A 20,853-nucleotide genomic window follows, 5' to 3' on the forward strand; every position below is an offset into this window, starting at 1 on the left:
TAAATAAGGTCACATTCACTAGTACCAAAGATTGGTATTTAAACATATCATTATAGGGGACACACTCCAATCCCAAGCACGGAAATGATAAAAAGCAGAATGTAAAGAATGTAAAACAATTTAAAGAATGTACAACAGAAAATTATCGAAGTAAAATCTGGTTTTTGAAAAGAATAATAAAAGATTATTAGGGTTCTTAGATCTCTAACAAGGCAGATAAGGAAATACACACATGCACACACACACTTTAATTAAAGCTGGAAGCACTTCTCTTTTTTCTTAGTAAGCAGATACTAATTTTCCTTCCCTTCATTACATATATGATATCATATATATAAATAAAGAATAAAAGTGAAACAACTGCAATGTAATTGAAATATTCTGGTTTAGAAAGTGCAAGATAAAGGAGTCGAGTCTCAGAACTATGATTTATGAACTGTGTCAACATAGGATAATTAACAAAATTCCAGGCATTTCTTTTTCCTCATCTGTGGAATATGAGAAGACAGGCACAATTACCATCTTGTGGTACTGCTTTTAACGACAAATATAAATTTTAAAAATCATATAAATTTAAATAGTAACAAATAAAAGTTTTAATGTGATTACAGAATATATACTATGCATTTACCAATTGTTTCTCCTCGATTATTTAGATATTGTATAGATTAATGCATACTATGATTCTAAAACTTCCCTCTTAAAGACTATTGGTAGTAAAAACACTCACTTTTAATCTTGGTCCTAGAATTTCTGTCAAAATTTGTATCATCACATTTGTATTTTGCATTTAAGAATAATTATACTTCTATTTGCCTTTTACCCACCTTCAATTTAGTGTACAAAGCAAGATAAATCAAAATAGCATTTTAATGAAAATAGCCATTTTATGGGAAACATTCTTAAAATAAAGAGAGGGGTAAGTGTGCCAAACATAGTGCTGAGTTTATTGTTGGCACAATATCTGAATCTGCTTCCCCAAATGATAGTTTTCTTTTCACAAAGTAAATATTTCAAGAACACATTTGGGGAAAGATGTGCTTTCCATTGAGATTTAGAAAAATAAACAAAGGCATAATTCTTCATCCTGACTGCCATATATGGTTAAGAAAAGTCCTCAACCAAGAATGTGAAAGCATTGTTCCAAAGCATGGCTGCAAATAAAGTGGGAAGAGAAAGAGGCAGAGAAACCACAGCAGGAAGAGATTTATATTGCCTGGAACAAATTCTGGCCCCACTCGGTGCTATTGTTTGAGCCCTATGTGGCCATAAATGAACCCACTGTGCTTCCATTTTTGGTTCAGCATGAATAGCAGTAAATTATGGATTACAGGTATGTGGTGGAGCATTCCTCCTGTGGGCCACTCGTTCCACCGGCACCTTCTTGACAGACTACACTGCAAGTGCCATGTGCTGCTTCTTACATAATGGGCTATGTTCTTTCCACAGCCCATCAGAAAATATGGAGACTCAACCAGAAATCCTGGTGGCCTTTCTATTGCCAGCAATCTGCAGAGGATGCTTCCAAAGCAGATTAGAGGAAAAAGAAGCACGGCATCTTAAATTGGATCATGACATTTTTCCAGGGGAAATCTTTGGCATGGTCCCGCAAGACCATCAGCTGGTGCCATGATAAATAAGATCTGATGGCCCATATGATTATCTTTGCTTTCATGAACACCAATGTTACTACTGACTATAAAGATTATTTATTTATTTATTTATTTATTTATTTATTTATTTATTTATCCATTCATTCATGAGAGACACAGAGAGAGAGAGAGAGAGAGGCAGAGACACAGGCAGAGGGAGAAGCAGGCTCCATGCAGGGAACCTGACATGGGACTTGATCCCAGGTCTCCAGGATTAGGCCCTGGGCCGAAGGCAAGCACCAAACCACTGAGCCACCCGGGCTGCCCCTACTACTGACTATAAAACTACCTAGTTTTTTCAAAAATCCACCCAGAATTATTTAGTTGATGATCTCCTTCTTTAGGTTGAATAAAATAATGTAATTTTTAGTATTAAGTATATTAAAAATTAATTGAATGGCAGATTTTATTTATTTTTATTTAATTTTTTTTGAATGGCATATTTTAAGTTAATCTATGATTCTGGTGAATTCACATTATATTGCCATATTTTCAATTATTACAACTCAATCAATAAAGCTTACCTAATTGAAAGTATGAAATTCCAGCTTTCATTTTTTCCCATTTTTAAAAAATTTGTTTTTTTTTTTCTAAAGGGTATGTATCTCTTCCTTTGGTCATTTAAGGTTTGGGATCTTGTTTTCAGACCATTTGTAATTTTTTCCCAATATGTCCTACTATGACACCTAAATAAAATTGACAACAAATGTACAAGTGTTATGTAAGCAAATGTGCCTAATATTTTGTATTTTTGTTAAGATCTAATCTAGTAAAAATGAAATTAATTGGAAATTTTTTTTTCTTGTAGGTATTCTAACATCACTCTGTTTCTCAAACATTTCTGATATATACCCTTAATAGAAAGGACATAAGGGGTGCCTGGATGGCACAGTTGGTTAAGCATCTGACTCTTGGTTTCGGCTAAAATTTGATCTCAGGATCATGAGATCAAATTCCACATTGAGCTCCACACTGAGCATGAAGTCTGCTTGAGTTTCTCTCTCCCTCTGTTCCTTCTCCCACCTCCAATAAATGAATAAATAAATAAACCTTATATAAAAAAGAAATGAAAATATGCACACCCCATGCTCTAAATCCTACAGCAAGGAAAGTATTTCTTTGAAATTTTATGTTTTATTCAAATGTACTCAGAAATTTGTAAGTTATTTAGCTAAAAGTATACTGATAAGTAAGCATAAACCTTGAAGAAAAATATTTCATTTAATATATAAGTATATTTGGCTAAAGATAAAATAATTAGTACACAACAATATTAGAACATAAATAAAAATAAAGTCCCTTAAAAATGAGCATCCTCAGTATTTACTATGTGCCAGCTACTGTTAAAAGGTAAAAAACTTTAAGAAGCTGAGGTACAGGAAGGTTAAGTAGTAACCTCTCAAGATTACCTGGAGGGCCCCTGTCTCAGTCGGTTAAGCATCTGCCTCCAGCTCATGTCATGATCCCAAGGTCCTGGGATCAAGCCCCACATCGGGCTCCCTGCTCAATGGGGAGCTGGCTGGAGCCTGCTTCTCTCTCTCCCTCTGCCTGCTGCTACCCCTGCTTGTGCTCTCTGGCTCTATCTATCTCTCTGTCAAATAAATAAATAAAACCTTGGGGGGAAAAATTACCTGGAGAGGAGTAAAGCAGCACTTTACAACAAGCTGGTTTCATAATTCATGTACCTTAATCCAGGTGCTGTACCTACTCTCCAGTGATACAAATAATGTCAAAAATTTCTTCTTTGGTGGAAAAAAAAAGTCTATTCTTAAGTTGTCTGCCCATTTTTTTCAATTATAGTGTTTGTTTTGTTTTGAGTTTGTCTGTTTTGGTGTTGAACTGTGTAAATTCTTTATATATTTTGGATATTAAAATCCCTTATCAGATATATAAATTGCAAATATCTTTACATTCGGTAGGTTGCCATTTTTATTTTGTCAATATGGTTTCCTTCACTGTGCAAAAGCTTTTTATTTTGATGTAGTCCTAATAGTTTATTTTTGCTTTGGTTTCCCTTACCTTAGGAGACAAATCTAGAAAAATGTTGCAATGATTGATGTCAGAGAAAATTCTGCCTATGTTTTCTTCTAACGTTTTTATGGTTTCAAGTCTCACATTTAGGTTTTTATTAATCCATTTTGAGGGTTTTTTGTTTTGTGTGTGTGTATGGTAGAAGAAAGTAGCCCAGTAGTTTATTTTATTATATGTAGCTGTCCAGTTTTCCCAGCACCATTTATTAAAGTGACTGTCTTTTCCTCATTGTATGTTCTTTCTTTGTCATAGATTAATTGACCAATTAAGGGTAGTTTATTTCTGGATCTCTATTCTGTTCTATTGATCGGCATGTCCATTTTTGTGCCAGTACCACACTGTTTTGATTCCTACAGTTTTATGTTCTATTTTGAAATCTGGGGCTGTGACACTTCCAGCATTGTTCTTTTTCAAGATTGCTTTAGCTATTCAGGGTCTTTTGCGGCTCCACACAAATTTTAGGATTATTTGTTCTACTTCTGTGAAAAGTGTTGTTGGTACATTAACAGGCACTGCACTGAATCTGTAGATAGCTTTCGATAGTATGGACATTTTAAAAATATTGATTCTTCCAATCCATGAGCATGGAATATCTTTCCATTTTTCTGTGTCATATTCAATTTCTTTCAACAATGTAATATAATTATCAGAGTACAGACCTTTAAACTCCTTGGTTTTGTTTTGTTTTGCTTTATTTTTAACCACACTGGTTAAGTTTATTCCTATGTTACTATTTTTTGTGCAATCGTAAATGAGATTGTTTCTTAATGTCTCTGTCACTTCATTATTAGTATTTGGAATGTTACCAATTTCTGTGTACCAATTTTGTATAAAGTTAAATAACTTTAACTTCTTTCTTATCAGTATAGATGCCCATTTATTTTTCTTATCTGATTGCTAAGTCTGGGACTTCCAGTACTATGATGAATAAAAGTAGTGAGAGTGGAACTCCCTATCTGGTTCCTGATCTTAAAGGAAAAGCTCTCAGGTTTTCATATCATTGAGTATGATTTTAGTTCTGGGTTTTTCATATTTGGACTTTATCATGTTGAAGTATGTTCACTCTGAACCCATTTTGTTGAGAGTGTTTACAATGAATGCATGTCAAATTTTATGAAATACTTTTTCTTTTGAGATGTTGATATGATTTTTATCCTTTGTTTTTTGATATGATGTATCATGTCAATTGATTTGTGAACACTGAACCGTCCATACATCCCCAGAATAATGTCCTACTTGACAATGGTGAATGATCTTTGCAATGTATTGTTGACCATGGCTTGCTAATATTTGTTGAGGATTTTTGCATCTCTGCTTATCAGTATATTGGCCTGTAGTTTCTTGTTTGTGGTGTCTTTGTCTGAATTTGTTTTGAGGGTAATGCTGACCTTACAGAATGTATTTGGAAGCTTTATTTCCTCTTCAGTTTTCGGAATAGTTTGAGAATAATACTGCCTTTAAATATTTGGTAGAATTCACCTGTGAATTCGTTTGTTCCTGGACTTTGTTTTTTGGCAGATTTTTTTTTTTTTATTATAGTAATTGGTCTGTTCCGATTTTCTATTTCTTCCAGATTCAGTTTCAGAAGATTGTATGTTTCTAGGAATGTATCCATTTCTTCTAGGTTGTCCAATTTGGCATATCATTTTTCACAGTATTCTTTTATAATCCTTTGTATTGCTGTGATGTCAGTTGTTACTTCTCTTTTGTTTCTCATTTTATTTATTTGGGTCCTTACAACAGTCAAAATGGTTAAAATCAGTAAGATAAAATAACAAGTGTTGGTTAGGATGTGAGAAAAAGGAACCCTCATGCACTATTTGAGGTAATGTAAACTGGTTCAGCCATTGTGGAGAGTACAAAGGTTCTTCAAAAAATTAAAATAGACATATCATATGACATAAGAATTCTACTACTGATTATTCACCAAAAGAAAATGAAAACAAAACAAAACAACAACAAAAAAAGAAAATGAAAACACTCATTTGAACAGGTATGTGTGTCCTATGTGTATTACAACGTTATTTACAAGAGCCAAGATATGGAAGCAACCTAAGTATCCACTGACAGACAAATGGATAAGGGAGATGTGATATATACATATAATATAATATTACATATCCATAAAGAAGGTTACGATCTTGCTATTTGAGGCAATAAGGATGGACCTGGATTGTATTATGTTAAGTGAAATAAGTCAGACTGAGAAAGACAAATACCATATGATTTCATTCATATGTAGAATCTAAAAAAAAAACAAAAAACAAATGAATAAACAAACAAAAAGTAGACCAATAAATACAAACTGACAGTTGCCAAAGGGAAAGGGGCTAGAGGAATGGGAAAAATGTGTGAGGAGAGTGGGAGATACAGGCCTCCAGTTTTGGAATGAATAAGTCATGGGAATAAAAGGTACAGCATGGGGAATACAATCAAGGAGATTGTGATAGTGTTGTATGGTGACTGATGGTAAGTATCCCTGTTGGGACCATAGCATAATGTATAGAAAAGTTAAATCACTGTCGTATACTTGAAACCAATGTAACATTGTGTGTCAACTATACTTAAATACAAAATATTTCAATGAAAAAGGAAAATATAAAAACATGTCAGAAATGATGGGCCAATATACTCAAAATCAAAGGAACTGATAACAAATATAATTGAAAATATATAACATGCTGCCACTATTAAATCCAAAGGTGGTTGCAATTTCAATTTTATTTACTTTTTTAGAAAAGATTAATTATTTATTTGAGAAAGAGAGAGAATACACACAGGGGGAGGGGCAGAGGAAGAGGGAGAGAGAATTTTAAGCAAATTCTGCACTGAGCATGGAGCCCGATGTGGGGCTCAATCCCATGACCCTGAGATCACGTCCTAAGCCAAAACCAAGAGTCAAGAGGCACAACCAATTGTACCATCCAGGTTCCCCGAATTTTATTAATTTTTTAAATTTTGTTTATATTTAATTTTGTATTTTTCTTACATAAGATTGTAAGGACACAAGACATTTATACTAGTTTTGCATCTCTATGTATTTAAATAGTGTAATAAAACTAATGAAAGCAAATATTGTGCATTTGTATTTTTCCTTTAAATAAATACACACACTACTTGTGTTTGAAAAACATCTTGCTGTGTACAATTTTAACCAACTCGATGCATCATGAGTAAGAGTTATATACTTATGTCTCCCACTCTTATTTATTTCTCTATATTCTTCACTTTATTTCATTTTCTGCTTTAAAACTAAATCATAGCATGTTGCTGTTATATTTGACTCATAAAGGCTTATAGCAGTGATATTTTCACTGTGGATTATACATTACAAGAATAGAAAAATGAGCTCTCTTTTTTTGTTTGTTCATTTAATGCTTTCTGCCTTGATTTTTACTTCATATGAAATCATTACTCTCACCACTCCCACCACCCATATCTTGCATGCTTTTGCCTACTATGACCTGTACCATCCTTTTTGTTTTCTGTGACATTTTATTATATATATATAATATATTATATATATAATAAGGTATATAATTTTATTTCTGTGACAGTTTATTAGATATATATACATTTTATAAGAAGCATATATTTTATTTTCAGTTTTCTTTTTTTTTTTACGATTTTATTTATTTATGAGAGAGAGAGAGAGAGGCAGAGACACAGACAGAGTGAGAAGCAGGCTCCATGCAGGGAGCCTGAGGTGGGACTCCATCTGGGGTCTCCAGGATCACACCCTGGGCTGAAGGTGGTGCTAAACCGCTGAGCCACCTAGGCTGCCTAATTTTTGGTTTTCGATCCAAACAGAGGTTGTATATGACTAGGGGATACCAGTCCTTATCCTTTTCCTGTCATGACGTATGGTGACTCTTCCCTCCATTACCTTGCTTCACGAATTATGACATTTATACCTTTTGCTTTCTTTGTTTCTACAGCCTGATGTATGTACTATGTTCTCTCTGATGTTCAATTCTCAATTGATTCAGAAAGAATTCAATCCTAATTCAACTTTGTAAATAAGAATAGAAAAAGTAAGTCTCCAAAGCAAGTTTCTCACCCCCCTTTTCTCTCCCACCTCCCTGAGTGAATGAACTATTCCTCAAACTAAGTTTACAGTGTGGATTGTGGGGGGAATTCCACGTATTGCTGAGGTTTTGATTGTCTGCAGAAACTGAGTCTTCATTATGTATTGTTGACAGGCTTTTGCCCCTGGGCAGACTGGAACAAATGTGACAAGCATCTGAGAGTCCTACCAGATGTAGGACACAGCTCTACCTGTCCATTTGCCGATAACTGTCCTCGAAGAGAGTGTCCCAACTTGCTGATCCAAGGGCCCCTCCTCCAAGAAGGTGGCATTGATGGGCAAACTGCTCTCAATGCATTTGGAGAGAGGGTACATGTTGTCTCTTGTTTGCATCAGAAAAAGCCTGCTGACAAAGGAAGGCAGCCTCACACGCTTCCTTAGTGGAAGTCCAGTTCCCTAGCATGTTTCCTGTTACCCTTTAGCATTAAAGCACCATCATTACGTCACAGTCCACAACCCCATCCCTGCTATAGAAATTCTAGCAACCAGATCTGTAAGATTTCTGAAAACAATACCCTCGGAAAAATTATCACAGCAAACAAAAAACCACTAGGAAAGAATCTCACAATCCATTTAAATGGATTTAAGGGAATTAAACAAAGAGAAATAATGAGAACAAAAATCTTCTTTAAGGGAATTAAACAAAGAGAAATAATGAGAACAAAAATCTTCTTTAAGCAAAACTAATGAGAGAAAAAGAGGAAACCATTACATCCATAAGAATTTGCTTAAGATTTTGAGAAACATTCTTATATTTATATTTAACATTGATATGGCTGCCAGGGAAAGAAATGTAAATCAAATTGGCTTTAAAAATTAGAATTTATTGATATATATGGCTAAATTCAAGTGCTTAAATTACTTCACCAGGAGTCAGTGTCTTTTCATTTCTAACTTCAAATGTTAACGTAATTTCCAGGTAGTGTCAATACCTTCTGATATTCCCAAACATCAGGCATCCAAACTATTAGAGTCAAGTTCAAAAGAAAGAGAGCTTCTATTAACTAACAGATTAAAAAATAAATAAATAAAGGTTAAGGATTCAGTTTCACTGAAATAATCTGAGTGCTCTGCCCTTCCCAAGAGGCAGAAGTTCTGGGAGAGATGGGAGAGATACCGGAGGGAATGAACCCTTTAGACCAATCATGCTGCTCTCAGTAGAAGAAGGGTTAAGCAAAAACTCCATCTTGTTTTTATTATTAAATTGTATGGTTAAAAAAAATAAAATAAATAAAATGTATGGTTTAGAAGCTTGTGTATTATTTTACTAATATTATTCATCATAGTATTTATATTTTCTTATAAAGAATTATCATGAGCATTTCCAATGTAATTTGTATTCCTATTTTTCACTCCTTATCTCAATATTTAACTGATTTAAATATCCAACAACAGTCTTTGTATTTCACAATTTTACCACTTTTGTGTTATTATGTGTAGTCTTCACTTAGCAACCTAGAGTAGGGATTCAACATTTTAAAAAGGATTTTAGAGATGTTATGTTTTCTGAAGCCTGTTATTGTTATGCAAACATTTCTGTTACAGTTCCATGGAATGTAAACTAAGCTCAACACAATATTTATGCACCAAGTGTATCTTTTTTAAACTATCCAACTTCCCATGGAGGAGGAACATAAGGGATCATGTAACTCTTTCACCTTGGCTTAAATGATTATAAAAGGGGACTATCAGCTATGAACTAGCCAGTGACCAATCACATTTTCTCTCCAAGACATGAACAAGACAAAGTCCATGGGTAGCTATTGGGATTAGTTGCCATTAAAGGCCATATAAAAGTAGAGTCCAGTGTCAGAAACATGGCAAAGCTGTGATATTCACTCCAAAGATTTTGAAAAGCAGAAATCGTTATTATGAAATGGAAACTGATTGGTATGGAAAAATAAGAAAAAAGGCTGTTATGAGTCCAGGAGAATTAAATCCAGTATCGTCTTATTTCTAGATATACTTCAAGTTTGGAAATGTGCAACTTCGTTAATTTTCCATGAGGTTTTTGTGTTGGATCTTATAGTTCAGAAAGATACTTGACAATAACAATGGGTCGTTTTCTTCCCATTATATAGCGTAGGCTTTCCCCATTGTCTTCTTGTATCTAGGACTGTAGTCTAGGCTGTGATTAATCTGATCATGTTACATAAATTATTAGAATTTGAATCTACCTGAATTTTCATGCAAATTTTTCTTTGATCTGTTAAATCATATATGTTTTCCAAAGTTGTGTTTTAGTATGCGAGGCTGCAATGAAATAGTTTTCAAATTTGTGTCTCTGTTATTTCATTTTTGCAGTTACTTTAGCTACATGCTTGACTATTACCTCCATGCCATGCGATCCAATCTCTCTCTTCTGTGTACATATAATTTCTAATCTGGAGGTACCTTTCTTTACACCATAGCTATTATTTTGAAGTTACTTTTATCTGCATCCTAGGAAATTGCCTCATGATTACACATTATGATTTTAATTATTTTAGTGTCAATTTTGTTCTTTAAAAGTGTCAATGCAGTTTTAAATTTTATCATAATGTTAGCTTTAATAACTCCATATGAGAGATAAAAGGAATGTTAGAAGTAAAATGCTGTGCTCTGAAGAGCAACTTGGTGAGTGCAGCTATCAGAAAGTTAGAAGAAGAAAGTGATAGACATACCATGTTGATGATGGATGAAATGTGTCCAACTGTAATGAAATCAAGAGACATCTACACTTAGCTCAAACTTCTAATATGTTTCTGTGTAGTCTTTATCATATTTTCCAAACACACCATCTATACATATGACTCCCCGAACTAAGTTGCCCTTAACACATAAGGCAAAGGTAGTTTTCAGATATAATAACTTAAGTACATAGCTTGAGTTATTTTATTTTATTTTATTTTATTTTATTTTATTTTATTTTATTTTATTTATTCATGAGAGACACAGAGAGAGAGAGAGAGAGAGAGAGGCAGGCAGGCAGAAAGGCAGAGACACAGGCAGAGGGAGAAGCAGGCTCCATGCAGGGAGCCTGATGCGGGACTCCATCCCGGACTCCAGGATCAGGTCCTGGGCTGAAGGCGGCGCTCAACCGCTGAGACACCCCGGCTGCCCATAGCTTGAGTTTTTACTGGTGGTGTTCTCAACACAGCAACACCGCATATTCCAGATGACTATGACTGTATGCAAAATAAGTAATCAAGGATACCCAGTGGCTCAGCGGTTGAGCATCTGCCTTTGGCTCAGGGCATGATCCTGGTCCTGGCATCCAGTCCCACATAGGGCTCCTTGCAGGGAGCCTGCTTCTCCCTCTGTCTGTGTCTCTGCCTCTCTCTGTGTGTCTCTCGCGAATAAATAAATAAAATCTTAAAAAATATATATGTTATCAGATTCATTTACTCATCTCTGATTCATACATCCATGCAGAAAACACACACGTATCAACATGTTGTATATATAATACTTCACTGATTCTAGGATAAACAGTATACAAAAAGAAAAAAAGTGAAATAATGTAAACCAATAATTGGTCATATCTCTCAGTAATTTCATAGTTTACTGATATAGAATGACAAAGCTAACTACAATATTATCTTAAAATGGTAAATTGGCTGGCAATAGGAGTACAGAGTGAGGAAGATAATACATTATCAGCATGACATTATCTCCTGAGACAGTGAGTGGTTTACCTTGTGTTGCCTCTGTGGTCTTGACCTTTACCATTACTAGTCTCTTTAATTATTCAGTGAGTAGTAGATATACCTTCGTTATATGGAAATGTTTGCACCATCTCCGCAGTAAGATGAAAATGAGTTTTTGAAACTCTTGACTAGAAGATGTTTAGGGAATTAGGGTACTTCTGGTCTATGGCACAGTAAAGAATCTGGGATATACAAAATCTACACATGCTACTTAATTCAGAAAGAAGAGATTGCACTCCTGTTGTGCACTAAACATTAACCATCCTCCCTGACAGGCTCACCCACCACTTTTTCAGCTCTGACAAGGACTGACCAACATCTCCAATTTTCTTTCTTCCTTGATTAAATCCAGAGAGAGAGAGAGAGAGAGACAAATGAGTTAATAATATAAACTGTGCTTTTCTTAATTTGCTGGTACCGGTTTGAACAAACGTCTCTTTTTTATCTCAAGTTAATGAACATGGGTAAGAATTTAATGTGTGTAAATATGTTAAGAATTGGATAGAAATATAAAACCTACAGCAGGAAGGCATTCTACCAGCTACATTTAAGAACTGAGGGAAAAAATCATAAAAGAAAGAGTATCATGTAATAGAAAAAATTATACAAGAATCTGAATCTTGACATATATACATATATAATTTTCCAAATAAATTATATATATATGACTTATATATAATTATATATATATATATAATTATATATACAGGTGCGCATATATCTACCTAAAGGTATATAGGTGTGTGTGTGTGTGTGTGTGTATATATGTATATATCTATACCTATAGGTAAATATATATATATGTTTGTGTGTGTGTGTGTGTATGTATATATATATATATAACTGGTTTGGAAAATTATCTTTTTCCTTCTCTATAATTAACATTTATGTGTGGTCTATTGCATTCGGTGATTTTTAAATTTTTTTTCTTAGGTTTCCTAAAAAATCAATATTTTTTTTTTACAACAAATGCTATAAATAAAAGCAGGTACAATGACAAAAACAAATTTAGATTCAAATTCTTACTCTTATATTTAAAAATTTAGATGATCTAGGAGAAACTCGAAATCTTAATGTTTGAAATAAAGATTCTTATAGTTCTCTCACAATAAAAATTATTTGAAATATTTTAAGTACCTAACAGTATACTTGGTAGATGAGATAATCAATACTCATTTTCATCAGACAGAAACATGCAACACACACACACACACACACACACACACACACACACACACTTCCTTTTTTATTCCAAAAGAAGTTCCTCTCCTAACTGAATTTTAATGCTATGAGAAGCCACTCAGTTGGGAGAATTATGATCTGATGTTCACTCTTTTGCTTTGGGGCCTTATTAAAATCTTGATTTTCCAAATAATATGCAAGGCATATATATATTCAAACGATGTGGAAACTTTGAGGTAAAGATGATACTTTCAATGCAAACAAGATAATCAGGTCCCATCAGAGAATCTTTGATTCCTCGTTCAAAACAAAGGAGTGTTTTTCTCTCTATTAAGTGCTGAAGAATTGAAGACATACCCTTATACCACAGTTAGATGAAGAGAAGTGACAGAGGCAAGGGCAGGGAAGTAGGGAAGTAGGTAGGTAGGTAGCTATATGCTGAAATTAAATTTCTCATGAACACAATTGCAAATCTAAAGCTATGATTTGAAAGGGAGAATCCCAGAATAAAACTGTTAAACAAAGTAGTTCCCGTATAAGGCTTGAATATTTTGCAATAAAATTTGGATTAAGCTTCACAAAAAAAATATAGTATATAGGGCAAGCAATATCTTCCTCAAATCCATATTTGTTTTTGTTTGTTTGCTTGTTTTTAAAGATTTTATTTGTTTATTCATGAGTGACACAGAGAGAGAGAGAGAGAGAGAGAGAGAGAGAGGCAGGGACACAGGCAGAGGAAGAAGCAGGCTCCATGCAGGGAGCCCAACGTGGGACTCGATTCCAGGTCTTCAGGGTCACTCCCTGGGCTGAAGGTGGTGCTAAACCACTGAGTCCCCTGGGCAACCCTCAAATTACTTTTTTGTGTCAAGCATTGTGGCTGAAAATTTTTATATATGCACATATGTATATATAAGCATATAAACATATATACTATACTTCTGCTTTAATATCTTTTTAACAAAGGTTAAATGCTTGAGATTTCTATAATGGTAAAATATCATTATTCTGAAAAGCAATTTCCATTGCTTTATATAGATATTGATATGTAAGTCCAAGAGGTAGAATTGATTATATGAAAATTTCCTAAAATCCTATGATTTCCCATGGTCAGCCCAAATTTTGAAATTATGCTTGTTTTCTCAGAACATGAATTTTTCTCCAGAAAGTAAAAGTAAGTAATGAATAAAGTATGTAAAATCCAGAATAAGAATTCACTAGTACTTTATGACATGAAGATTATGATTATTTCAAAATAAAGTAAGGAGGAACATCTACTATAAGAACTATGGAATGCCAGATACATAGCACCAAACCAAGGAGTGGTACTTTCAGAAAGGCAGAGATTTTGTCTGTCAGTTGCTATGAAACACTTTCTGATTCCTGATGTTTATCAAATATTACTCTTCCTTCTTCCACAAATTCTCTGTCCTCAGACCAGCTGAATGCCATCTCACCTTTCTAACCAATAAACAATAACCAAAATGAGAACAGCAGGTCATTAGGCTGTTTGTAGTAGACACTGAACACCTGCACCAGAAATATGCAAAACCCCAGGCTGACGGAGACTCATAGCCCATTCTTTTTTTTTAATAATAAATTTATTTTTTATTGGTGTTCAATTTGCCAACATATAGAATAACACCCAGTGCTCATCCTGTCAAGTGCCCCCTCAGTGCCCGTCACCCATTCACCCCCACCCCCCGCCCTCCTCCCCCTCCACCACCCCTAGTTTGTTTCCCAGAGTTAGGAGTCTTCATGTTCTGTCTCCCTTTCTGATATTTCCTACCCATTTCTTCTCCCTTCCCTTCTATTCCCTTTCACTATTATTTATATTCCCCAAATGAATGAGAACATATAATGTTTGTCCTTCTCCGATTGACTCATTTCACTCGGCATAATGCCCTCCAGTTCCATCCACGTTGAAGCAAATGGTGGGTATTTGTCAATTCTAATGGTCTAGCCCATTTTTTATCAAAGTTGAGTCAAAAGAAAAATCTACAGTGGATGGGAAAGCCTACTGAAACTCTCACAGGAGTATGCTTCTTTACAGAGCTCTTAGTTCTGTGGTTTCTTTCCTTCATTGATCTTATAAAACTCCCTTGATCTTTCTAAACCACTTAAAAAATGACTTTTTTTAAATCTTCAACTTCTCATGTCAGGTAGTGTTTTAATGATATGTGAGCCTGAAAAGAAGTGTGATGTTTGCACACGCATGTGCACGCACTTGTACATTTGAGTGCAGTAAGGTCAAAGAACGAAAGTCTGGTAAATGAGAAGCACACTCTAAAAAAAAAAAATAGAGGCATATTCTATTTACAGTGAAGAGGCCTGTACGTAGGAATATTTTACCATTCATTTGCTATGTGCATCTCCTGGTCACAGGTCCTCCAGTGTTAAAGTAAATCAATTGGAACAGAGCCAATCTAAATGAGATTTCAATATTGAAATTCTCTGACCCAAACTCACAGATATGCGGTAAACATGATGTTAAACTATTTGAACAACAACTGATATTCCAGTGTTTTCTGAGAACATGTAAGTGTCTCATGTGAGCCAGATCATGGGACTTGGGTAACTGTACTTGTGAGAAATGCATTCCTTGTCAGTCACTGCTCTATCTTTGTCCTACCCTACAGTTGCTTGTAAACAATACTGATGCATTTCTTGGGCATCAGAGAAAATACAGACTAAGTATTTTTTTAAGATTTTATTTATTTATTCATGAGAGACACAGGGAGAGAGAGAGGCACAGACACAGACAGAAAGAGAAGCAGGCTCCATTCAGAGAGCCTGATGTGGGACTCAATCCCGGGACTCCAGGATCACACCTTGGGCCAAAGGCAGGCACTAAACAGCTGAGCCACCCAGGGATCCCCCAGACTGAGTATTTTTAATCTGAGTAGCTCTATAAGCCTTTTTCCCTTCCCAGGATCTGTACTTAGTTGAGGGGAAAGATCAAGACGTGGTGACAAAGTGCCATTGACGGTAGAATTTAAAGATGGTCTACTTAAGGTAGGAGCCATGGAATCAGAGAGACCTTGAGATGAGTTCTGTTCTAAAGCTCACTGGTTGGCGGATTTTGCTTAAGATCACTCACAAGGTTTTTATTAGTATTCTGAAATAATCTACATTGATTATTTCTCTACCTGCATGACCATTGTAGATAGTTGAATAAGGCTGAAATTTATTGAACTAAATAGGAGAAAATCCAACAAACAAAAAAACGACAATCTTCTTTCCTCCACTCCTTTCTTTTATTCTCAGGAAAATACAAATTCTAGTGAGCAGTTGAAAAAGTATGATATCTAAGTAGGGCGATTGGAACTTCTGATGGAGAAGAGGTAAAAGAAAAAGGAAATATCAGGATCGTTTCCAATCTAGATGTAATCAAAGGATAATTCAATCTTCTTCATGGAAAACACACACACACACATGCAACAAAGGATGATTTCTTTCTAAAGCATATATGACTCTTGCAAATTGATGGTCTCTGTAGAAATTTTCATATTTTACAAATGTTCTTCATTTTATCACTGTAGAAACCACAAGAGGAATTCTAAAGAAGGAAGCAAGGATTGGGTAGACATGCAGACACTCTCAGATCTTGCAGTAATATACCAAATGCTATTTTAATACATCAGAGCTTTAGCCACATGAGAAGATTTCTAAATGCCAAATGGCTTAGTGAAAAAGGAATAAATGTGAACTAGCAGGACTTTTAAGACAATATAGGATAACATATACTCAATTGTTGTTTGTAGATTTAATACATGTAGAATGGTTTTACTATTTTATGGAATTTAGCAAAATAGTAAAAGCTAAAATAAAAACTGCTTTCTTGCTTGGGGCTCACTCCTCCTCCTTTTTTTTTTTTTTTTTTTTGCTGAAAGTTGTATGAAATCATGCTTAGCATCTGGGTTTTTATCTTACATAGACTGCGTACTGTAGAACGTCTTCTGCAGAGTATGGAGAAAGAGGAGAGCTCACGTAAATAACTTCAAACAGTAGGTTGGTAATATCTCTTCCCCACAGCAGTCCAGTTGAGGATGTCCTAATATTGCAGGAAGTGAGCTCCAAATATCTGGCTTTTGTTCCATCATGGCATACTGGAAGCATCATTTGGAGTTGGACAGAGAAGGATTTGACTCTCAGAGCCTCCACAAACTGCTCTATCAAGTCAGGCATCTTCAGAGTGCATAGATTTCTTAAACCCCAAGGTAATTATCATACAAGCCTCTCAGGGAGGTTGTTGTAAGTCATATATATAATATCAAACAGATAATGGATGGTGACATAGCAGGCATTCTATAGAACCTATTCATTTTAATATTTGAAGTCTCATAAGAGAAAGATAAGTAGGAAAGAAGCCGATGTAGTACATGACTATTTGGTATACCTTGGCCTCATTTCAGGAAAATATGTAGAACACCATCACCAAAAACTGAAAACATCTGATAGACATTTGCATTCTCCTTGGTAAACGATTCTGATTATCTGCTGTAGCCTATCCGTTCAGGCTTGCAGAAACTATATTATTTTAAGTTGAAAATATATTGCATAGCATAATAATTCTGCTCATTGATGTTTCCCTCAGCACCTGTAAGAATGCTGAGCACACAAAAGGCCTTCAATAAATATTTTAAAATTCATATTCACTTCATTTTTATAATCTTTCTTAATATGGGCTCTAAAGGCAAACTGAATTGGGTTCAATTCCTAGACCTGACATTATCTCAGGCAAACAACTTCACTAGAATTCCATTTTCTTATCCGTAAAACAGTAATAATAACCTTATCTCCTAGGACCTGTGTATAAATAAGCTAAAGGACATAAAACATTCCCATAGTACTTGGGAACCAGTAAATCATGGATAGATGTTAACTATTTTTATTGTACCTTTTAAACATGTTGTCACCTATCAAATATGTGGTATAGCAAGTACCAGATACAGGTCCATATTTGTTTTTCTGGAAACAAAAAATAAAAATAGAAGAAAGTAACTATTAACTTTAGCATGAACATTTGATTACGTATTTCCTAGAGTTTTCCAATGAAAATTGGTCTGTCTGAGGATATTTTCAACTATTCAAGGTGTTGGGATAGATAAGTTTTTTAGTGACCACAAGTCCATACTTCTAACAGAGAAAATGGAATATCTCGATCCTCTTTAGTTAATCATAACAAAAGGAGAATTCAGAAATTTCAAAGGTATGTATTTAACTCCAAGATGACAAACACCCTATTTGTACTTCATCCAAGAAACAGTGATGATTGTTGGAGGAATGTTTTTTAAGGAGTTCAGAAATGGCCTCAAAGTCTTTTTAGCACATTCCTGAGAGCCCACACAAAAGGCAGAACTTATTTGCTATCAATGTCTGGCCTTATTTCTTCATATGTGATTGTTTCCTGTAATTTAGTTTGCTCAGAATTAAGCAGGAAAAATCTTTAGCTCTCAGCCAGAATACATGGGACCTTTTCTGAAACAAACAAATGTTTGTTAAAATAATTCCAAACCTTTAATCCGATCTCAAGTTTTCTCTTATCAAGTTTGGTTTATTTTTATCAGCATCAGCAGACTAGTGTAAAAATTAAAATACGGGTCTTGAGTTTTCAATTTTAAAAGGTTTGTTTGATGACTTTTTGCATTCTATTCTTTACTCTTAAATGATCAATCACAATGACAAACAGGGATTTTGTCATCACCCTGGAGTATTTTGTGCAATCAATTAAACAAGAACATGAATAGCTTTGTGTACAACAGTATGCATGTTTTCTTTTTAACGTCAATGTGAATCATCTGATTGTTCATGTAATATGACTGTGTATTTTAAGGAAATAATTCATTTCCTGTTGCTTAAATTTTCCCATTCATTTTGAAAGCTGGTAATAGAAATGGTAATGACTGACTTGTTTTTCTTTAAATTGAAGTTAAAATGATGACACTTGCATATGCAACTGGTTTTGAAAAATGAGCAATTCTTGTTAGTTTCTTTCTAAACTGATAAAGTGGAGACAAAGAACATTTTAGTCCGACTCCAGCGTTCAGTCAGATGGTCGTCTTTTCAAATTTCTCGGGCCCAGGTTATACTACCATATTTATATTTATCATGCTTATACAAGAGGTCTTGTCACTACATCCAGCACACCCTGCACTTTCTCTTTCTCTCTTTTTTTTTTTTTTTTTGAATATGGACTTGTATAGGGCTGTTCACAAAGTTGGAACAGCATTGTTAATTTGTTCCTAATCTGTAATGTCATCTTGGCTCACTCTTCAGTAACCTAGAACTTGAATTTGCACCCAAACTGCAGATCACAAAATCCATCTTAATTCTTTAAAGAAATATAGTTCTTCCCAAAGTAGTGTCATTTTAATGTAAATGTTTAACCCAGTTGGTCCTTATAATTAAGTCTCTGAAGTACCAACTGTGAAAACCTTCAAACCCAGGCTTTCATAGATTTTTACTTTTTCTTGTGTCATATATGTCTGTATCTGAAGGCTCTGCCTCTTGCCCCTTTCCCCTGCATTTTTATGTAAATGCACTGTGAGCCTAATGTGTTTATAACTATTAAATGCCATGTGTTGGTCTTCTGTGTTATAATAAAGTACATCCGTGCCTTCCGAATTTCTCTGGCAACTATCTTCATGTTCACTGTCCCCCAATCAACATCTGCAAATGTAACCACTTAAATCTGATCCCACTGTCTGAATCAGTTACTCAGATAAAAGGCAGCCAAGATCTAAGCTCTGCTCCATGTGGGACCCTCTTAATACTTCCCCCCAGAGTGGACATGGTTCCTCTTACCAGGAGTGTCTGTTTTTTGTTTCTTTCACTCATTCTTTATCTACTCCCATGTCTCCTCCTGGATTCCTGCAAGCTCTGTCTTAAGCAGGAACCAATTATGCAGAATTTCACCAAAGGCTTTCTGAAATTCAAACAGTCATAACATATGTACTGTCATTCTCAACACTGCTGGTACCACTTTCAGATTGGAAAGGATGTTAAATAGGCAGATATGTTTTCTAAAACTAAATTTATCATTTCTATTTTATTCTCTGGGTTAAAAAAATCACTATTTCATCAATTTATTATTTTTAACCATTAGCTATTAAATATATTGTTATGCTGCATTATCCTTAAAAAATTATTTGGGTTCCCAGAGAGTTTGCTTGACTGATTACATTTCTTTGAATTACCTTTAAGCCAATGGACTGTTCTATTTTGTCTATTTTCTATCAAAGTGAAATGGTGATAGTGGTATGCAAGCAAAATACAAAAATTCAAAGTCCTGATATAGGTTTATGTGTTTACAGAGATATGTAAGTTTTACATGTGGCTACCCTTAGAAATAAGCCAGAGAGTTGTGTTAGTATATTCTCTTTCAAGCTCTATGTTATGAAGCTCGTTCTATGCAGATACCTCATTATTCTACTGTCTGTGAAAACATGGCTACAGATTATCTCATTCTTAAATAAGTTAGTAAGACTTTATTTGCTATCATGATGACTAAATTTTTTTAGTTTGAGTTAGATTTGGGTTTTACCAAAGTAAAAGTGTTAAGTGAGTTTGTTTTGGCTTTGTGCAGTCAATCCAATAGTTCCCCATATATTTACTAGGAACTGTTGGTGAGCACTTGGCATGTGCCTTATAAACTCTGTAGACAATGTGATATTTCTTTTTGTTTTCACAGAGTCTTCTTGGGTAAGCGTAAAAACTTCTACTTTTCCAGATGAGAAAACTGAGATTTAGGAAACTTTTAGTAATCTACATAACACACCATAGCCAAACTATTAGAGCTTGTATTCAGACCCCCAAATCATCTGAATCTGAACTATATTCTTGCCCACTGACTAGATCTTGTTCCAGAAAATGTATATACATACATGCAGACACAGAAAAAAACAAATGACCTCAAAAAAAGATATCTCATTCAAGAGCCCCAGATTATGAACCCCTCATCTGAGTTAAAGGGAAAGCTGAAGGAGACGTTGCAGTTTTTTTTCAGGGTGAGCCACCACATTTATTGGAAAGGGAAAGGACATTGCTAAACCAGGAGAGAAACTCTATCTTAGATTTTATCATTGCTTTTGGCTAGACAATTTTTTCTTTGGCCAGGTAGTAAATATTTTGGGTTTTGTGGCATGTGAAATGACTTCTATTGCAACTATACGATTTCCCTGTTGCAGGCAAAAGCAGCCATAGACAAGAGAAA

The sequence above is a fragment of the Canis aureus genome, chromosome 9 (genome assembly GCF_053574225.1).
Source record: "Canis aureus isolate CA01 chromosome 9, VMU_Caureus_v.1.0, whole genome shotgun sequence".
Classification (NCBI taxonomy): domain Eukaryota; kingdom Metazoa; phylum Chordata; class Mammalia; order Carnivora; family Canidae; genus Canis; species Canis aureus.